We start from the raw sequence: 7,753 nt of genomic DNA on the forward strand, positions 1-7,753 counted from the left end.
CTTTAGCCGACTCCTGGCGCCACTTTTGGATGTCTCCATACATCCCTAACCAGTATCACCATTGAGAAACCACATCTACTGTTCTCCGAACACCCTGATAACCGTACTACAAAACCTGACCCTGAAGGGATTTGGGCAACAATACCTGTGGCGCCTCTCCTCTCCTATGATGACGCCATCCCGCTCCACTGACCTACGCCACTGCCTGGCCAACCCGAGAGCCCGCCTTGAAGTGCGACCACGCTCCTTGGCATCAGGCCACCATCTCGGTTTCCAATCAAGGGGTCAGTCTCCTGTAAAACACGAAGGTCAGACAATGCATACCCAGGGAAGACAGAGGTAGTGGCTTGAACAGGAGGGGTTAGTGGTTTCCTACCAATAACCTGGGGCAAAGGGTCAGGCACCACAGGCTGTGAGCCTAGGACGCCCCAACCGAACCTCGACTCAATGGTTCACCGGGCGGAAGTTTCCCTGAATGGAAGAGCAAGCAACATTACTTGAACAGGCCTGCGCTGGATTGCGTAGGCATAACTGTGGGCTCGCCAGGGCACTCTCTGGCAAAATGCTCAACCTTCTGGCACCGTCTGCAAATTACGGCCATATTACAGGATATGGCAGGATATGGTTAGGATAAGCACTATTCAAAGCAGCTCCTTGCGAGCTAATTCAACTGCTCTTGCTGACTTTTAACAATCTCTTTTAACTCCTGTAATTCAGATTCATAGGCTGCAATACCTGCCGGACTACCTCTAAAAGGCACCTCCTGGACAGTGTGCTGAAATCCTAACACCAGGGGAACCGAGTAACTTCTATCCTTCCCGCCCCCTGGCATACCTTCACGCTCCCATAATATAGCCTCATATTTGATTTGTCTGTGCTCAAACCATCTTCCCCTAGATTTGAGAATCATAGACTCTAACTGCTGGGTTGAGATTAAATTAAGTTCAGTTTGTAAAGTTAATCTTTGTTTATACAGATCTGGAGAGGGGGTTGTAGAGTGTTGCTCATCCAATTGCGAAATAAGGTGTATCAATTCAGATAGATGTTTCTGTTTTCTAGTATATGAACAGTATGATATAATATTGCCCCGTAAGAATGCTTTTAAGTTTTCACAAACTGTACTGTAGGCCATGCCAGGCGTAATGTTTGTTCTTATAAAGATATCAATTTGTTTGGAATGATATTCCACAAACTCTTTATCTGAAAAAAGAAGAGGATTGAGTCTCCAGGAGTACACAAAGGGATCATCCGGGAAGCTGAGTTCCAAAACAAGTGGACTGTGATATTACTGTGCTATTGTATTTACAAGTCTTGAAGCAATTTTTTGTCGAAAAAAAGTAATCCATATGAATCTTTTCTCTGAGGAGCAATCTAGTGCTAGATCCGTAACAGTATTCATGGCTCTTCCAAGGACCAATTGGTGTGTATCAATCTGTGGAAGGGAAGAAAGTAACTGAAAATTTTTGAGTTATTCCCATTCGGAGCACTCAAAAAAAGTGAAGTATTAAAAAGGAATCCTGTCACAACTACATAGCGACCACCTGGGTCAGCTGTTGTGTGAGAGACTATAAATGGAATATTCTTATTGATCAAAATTGCTGCGCCTCTGGCTTTACCATTAAATTTGGAATGAAAAATGTGTCCAACCCAACTTCGTCTTAATCTGGCATGGTCATTATTCTTAAGGTGTGTTTGTTGAAGAAATGCTACATTTCAGTTGACTGCTCGCTGCAGTCTCTGAGCAGCTAGCCTTTTTTTTTTTAGCAGACTGCTTAGGAGGTATTTCACTTCAGGATAAGCCAAAAAGACGGAAAAAACAACTACTAAAACAATGTTGACTTTCTTAATAGAGCTTAAGGAATCTCTGAAATCGGGCCACAATAGGTGAACCATAAAGTAATTTAACAAATAACTGGGACCTCGTGGTTTGCGCGTCTACTCCATAACGTGCACCTTACTCCGGCTCCAACACATCAAATCTTGAAGCGTGGGATACTGTTTGTCTTTTTTATTTTTACTTGTGGTGTACTGTGAAGGTACGCTCTGTAAGGCTGCATTTTTAGCCTGAGTATGAATCTCAAAAAACACTTCCTTCATTGAGGAGACAAAACTATTCACAGTAGATTGGCTTAATCCTGCTGCCCTGAGCTGTGCAACAGCAGAGGCACACATATCCAAAGTGCTCTTATTTGACCTTTTCAACTTTTCAGATGTTGTGGGTGTTTCTTCTACATTAGTTGACATCACCTCCCCTGTAATGCTAACTTCTTTAACTTCCACATCAGGCTGTAGATTAACATCAGTGTCAACCTGTTGGTCAAAAATAGTTAACATGTTTGGTATTTAAATGTTTTCTAAAACCTGTGGTTTGGATGTTGTGAAGCAGGGTGTTGTAAGATGTGCCAAACACAAAATGTGCTTTAAACAGTTCATCAAAAGCACCAAGTGAAGAGGTAGACTTGCATGGTATGGCATTGTTGTCAAGAATAATGAAGAACTGGTGGATGTCATTCTTTTTCACCCCAACAGCCAGGAGGTAGGGTTGAGTGCTGGTAGTGATGGCATCAAGGTGCTCTTGGATATTTGCTCCAGTATGAAAAGACAAATACAGACAAGCAATAAGAATCAAGTGTTTCTTAAATTGGTAATTCATAACACAAAAATAGAAAAGAAACACAAACCTTCTTGAAGACAACAAGATGCCGTTCTGTTTAAGAAGCTGATACATTTCCTGGTCTCTTCTGACCCTGACCGGATGGTGGAATCAGATGTAATAGCAATAGAATTGCTGAGAGGTCACTGTCCCAGCCTGCAAAAAATATTTGTTTTTAATAAAGTTGAATCATCATCATCAACAACACATTTCAATGCATCTGCATTGACAAAATGTTTGAGTAGACCCAAAATACAAAAAGGATAGCTGTTCTGTGACAAACATTATATATGCTATAAATGTGCTAATCCAAGAAACAACAGTTCACCAATGTCAGCATTAAATTCAGTGGCATCCTCAGGAGAGTCAACTGCCAGCAAGAGTTTTTTCAGGTCACTGGTTGAAGGAAGCTTTCTTCCTTGTTGGATAATCTTTCTTTTGAATGTTGTTGGCCACCTTTTCAGCAACCTGCCTGATACATCCTCACCAAACATCAGTACAAAACCCTGTTCGATCTGTAACAGGGATAGAGAATAGAGAATTATATCTGCTATCTGCAAAAAATAAAATGTGTTTACATTGTCAAAGTAATGACAAATATTCACCAAGCCTTTGATATCTTTGAAATGTGGAAAAACAGACAGTATGTTGCTTGACAGCAGGGGGTCAAGGACCATGTTGTGTCGATAAACAAATGTCAACTTAATCTTCTTCTTTACTGTGTCTTTATCAGCTGAATGTTTCATCAGAGAAATAGCTTCCTTGCACTCATCCTCACTCAGTAACTTCTCTGTAACAAACTGCAACTCTCGTCTGACAGTTGGTCCACCACACCGGACTTCACCCGATGACCCATCTCCTGGTGCTAGACAATACGAAATACAGCTTTATCAAAACTAATAACAACATTTGATAACCATTATTAATACAGTACCACAATTTGGAACTGTATACTGTATTTCCACTGAATTATAAGTGTTACCTCCAGATGATAATCGCCTCCCTTTAGCAGTCCATCTCTGTATGGTTTTTTATCCTCCAGGCCAAGTAACCAGTGCCACTTTTGCAATCATAATAATGTTCCTTGGAGAGTGACATGTACAGACATTTTGTTTATTCATTTATCAGTTATGTAACAATGAACAGTTGATAAGGACGTACATTTTGGCAGGATTTAAAATGATTCAATGCGATTTTAGTTGTATCAGTTATTACTGTGAGCTACTTACATAGCCATTTTTGGAGTACGGGTCACTGAGGTAAGGGAAAAAGGTTACAATTCCTCTGGCATACATTTCTTTTACCTGTCATAGTGGTGATGTACTGCAAGATCAAAAGGAAAAGGACTAGTCAGCTTCCCTGGAATTAGAGATTTAAAATCATTTGAAAATGATAGTAAAAATCAAAGGGCCAGAAATAAATTACCCATTTTTTTCTGTCAAGTCAGCTACCAGTATGTTGACCATTTTTCTTCTGGTTTCATCCACCAGGGACTTTATATTTGATTGTATTCATTTATTATACGTTCTCCACCAGGTTTGCTGGTGAGAATCGATTCCAACAATTGGAAAACAATAAAAAAACATTCTACATGTTGATATAACCACAGTTCAGAGCACTTAAGCTACAAACAAAAATGATACTGTTAGAAGAATGGGGAACTCTGCTAACTCTTACTTGCTTAGCTTCTGCATCCAGCTTCTGACATTTCCTAAAAGGGCTGTCTGAAAGGATGACCGTATCCTGTGAATCTGATGAATGTGGCGATAATAACTGGGACTGCTCAGGAGACAATTCTGCAGAAGCTGTTTCCAGTCAAAGCTACATGGGAGGGACCCAGAGAGAGTTTTCCTCATGCTTTCATCCAGAAAGTGCTGCTAGATTTGTACTTGCATATTTAAAGTTTGCAGTGATATTTTGTTTGGATTCTCCTACCTTCTACATCCTATCCAAACTGCCACTGGCAGCTTCTGCATGTTGAGGCAGCAGGCTGGCGCTCCATGGAGCCCATATGTTATGGTTTAATTTGCAGTTAAATCCCCAGGTGATAGCTTTACGTATAGGTTAAGCCTGTTCTGAACTCTGATGGTTTTTGTAGGACACATCATGTGTTAGGTGTGGCTGTGTGCAGACAGGAATAGGACCCAAGGTGCAGACTCCGAAGACAGACGTGAACTCAAAAAGGCTTTAATTAAGTACTCAAAAAATATAACATAACTGAAAAAACTCAAAACAAACTTAAACTAGAGGAATGACAGAACACACAGCTAAGAAAACGGTAGATCGCGACACGGACACAGAGAAACACAGGGCTTAAATACACAGAGGGAACAATCAGGGAATGGGTAACAGGAGGGAAACACAGCTGGGGCAAATCAGAACTGACGAGACCAAAGAAGCATAACCTGAACACACTGAGAAAAGACAGAGACCTTCAAAGTAAAACAGGAAACACATAACACAGACTGAACAAAGACACAGACTCACATGCAGGCACTACAAAGGGAACAGAGACGTGGGAACAGGGCAGACACAAACACTGACTGAACACGGGGATATAGGAACTTAAGATACACATAGACGCGAACTAGACAAGGGGATGCAGGTGATAGGGGAGACAGAGCAACTAAAGACGACAGAGACATAAGCCATAAGACGGAACTCAAAGAAACCAAAAACTAGAAATTATAAATAATAACATAAACTCCTCGGGCCCTCCAGCTGACGTGGCGTGAGGCTGAACGGGCTCCTCGGGCCCTCCAGCTGACGTGGCGTGAGGCTGAACGGGCTCCTCGGGCCCTCCAGCTGACGTGGCGTGAGGCTGAACGGGCTCCTCGGGCCCTCCAGCGGAGACAGGCGGCTGAAGCGGCTCCTCGGGCCCTCCAGCGGAGACAGGCGGCTGAAGCGGCTCCTCGGGCCCTCCAGCGGAGACAGGCGGCTGAAGCGGCTCCTCGGGCCCTCCAGCGGAGACAGGCGGCTGAAGCGGCTCCTCGGGCCCTCCAGCGGAGACAGGCGGCTGAAGCGGCTCCTCGGGCCCTCCAGCGGAGACAGGCGGCTGAAGCGGCTCCTCGGGCCCTCCAGCGGAGACAGGCGGCTGAAGCGGCTCCTCGGGCCCTCCAGCGGAGACAGGCGGCTGAAGCGGCTCCTCGGACCCTCCAGCGGAGACAGGCGGCTGAAGCGGTTCCCCGGACCCTCCAGCGGAGACAGGCGGCTGAAGCGGTTCCCCGGACCCTCCAGCAGAGACAGGAAGCTGAACGGATGACCGAGGAGAGGAGCGACGGAGGCGTCGCTTCCTTTTAGACGAGGGAACAGGAACCGGTGGAGAAACGGAGACCTCCTCCTCATCCTCCGACCACACAGCCGCCAGGAAAAAGGCAGGCGAACGGACAGGCGAACAAGGTCCCAGCTGGCGTGAGGAAGGGGAGGAAGCCTGTAGTGGCGATGAAGCAGAGTGTGCGTTGTCCTGCGGCAGCGGTGGGGAAGATGCAGTGAGGTTGAGAGCAAGCTCACTAGCCCTGACCTGCTCTCTCCAGGCAGTTATGGTGTTCCCCAACTCAGTGTCCTTAGCGAACTGGCTAAGCCGGGGATTATGCCGAATGATGGCCTCCACCGCGCTCAGCCCCACTGCCATGGTCCTTAAATCCGGGGACTGGGCGATGCGGTCGAGCAGGCGCACCAGCCGCTCCATCTCGCCGTTGAGCTCAAAGGAAAAAGAGTCTGCAGGGTCCATGTTCTGGTCGCGATCTTCTGTTAGGTGTGGCTGTGTGCAGACAGGAATAGGACCCAAGGTGCAGACTCCGGAGACAGACGTGAACTCAAAAAGGCTTTAATTAAGTACTCAAAAAATATAACATAACTGAAAAAACTCAAAACAAACTTAAACTAGAGGAATGACAGAACACACAGCTAAGAAAACGGTAGATCGCAACACGGACACAGAGAAACACAGGGCTTAAATACACAGAGGGAGCAATCAGGGAATGGGTAACAGGAGGGAAACACAGCTGGGGCAAATCAGAACTGACGAGACCAAAGAAGCATAACCTGAACACACTGAGAAAAGACAGAGACCTTCAAAGTAAAACAGGAAACACATAACACAGACTGAACAAAGACACAGACTCACATGCAGGCACTACAAAGGGAACAGAGACGTGGGAACTGGGCAGACACAAACACTGACTGAACACGGGGATATAGGAACTTAAGATACACATAGACGCGAACTAGACAAGGGGATGCAGGTGATAGGGGAGACAGAGCAACTAAAGACGACAGAGACATAAGCCATAAGACGGAACTCAAAGAAACCAAAAACTAGAAATTATAAATAATAACATAAACTCAAAAACCCTGGGTCGGCGACCGAGGCATCCTAACATCATGATTTGAAAATCTTGGCTGAAGCACCTCTCTCCGCCTCGTTGTCACATGAGGTGGGAAGTAACAAAGTACAAATATTTTGTTGGTGTACTAAATTACAATTTCCAGGTACTGTACTTTCCGTGAGTAGTTTTTACTTTTTATTTTTACTCCATGCATTTTTAAATAAATATATGTACTTGTTACGTTTCGGTGTTGTCAGTTTTTTGTTTTTTTGCGTGACAGTCATGTATTTCCTGCTTTACTTTGAAAGTCTGTGTTATCTTAGTGTGTTCAATTTACGTTTCCTTGTCTCGTCAGGTCTAATTTGCCCCAGCTGTGTTTCCCTCCTGTGGTCCATTCCCTGATTGCTCCTTCTATGTATTTAAGCCTTGTGTTTCAGTATGTCATGGTCGCGATCTCCCCCTGTGTTGAAAATAAATAGTTTGTTGTAAATAGCTGTAAATGGGTTTTGTCATTACTTTCGTTTTGAGACACTTCCGTTTTGGGAATTTGGTGGAGAGACTTAGTGGGGTTTTTTTTGTCGTGTGTTTTTTCCTTATTTTTATTTTCCTGCGTTGCACGCCGGTTGCCTAGGCCGGGGTGTAACAGTACTTTCTATTCCTTTTCAAAACAGTCTTGTTACTTTTGCTTTAACACATTTGGGGGTAATTATTTTATCATCACGTCAAACCTATTTGAGCCTTAACAAACCAACAAACATTAGCAAACTGCACA

The sequence above is a fragment of the Maylandia zebra genome, linkage group LG10, assembly GCF_041146795.1.
Source record: "Maylandia zebra isolate NMK-2024a linkage group LG10, Mzebra_GT3a, whole genome shotgun sequence".
NCBI classification, from domain to species: Eukaryota; Metazoa; Chordata; class Actinopteri; order Cichliformes; family Cichlidae; genus Maylandia; species Maylandia zebra.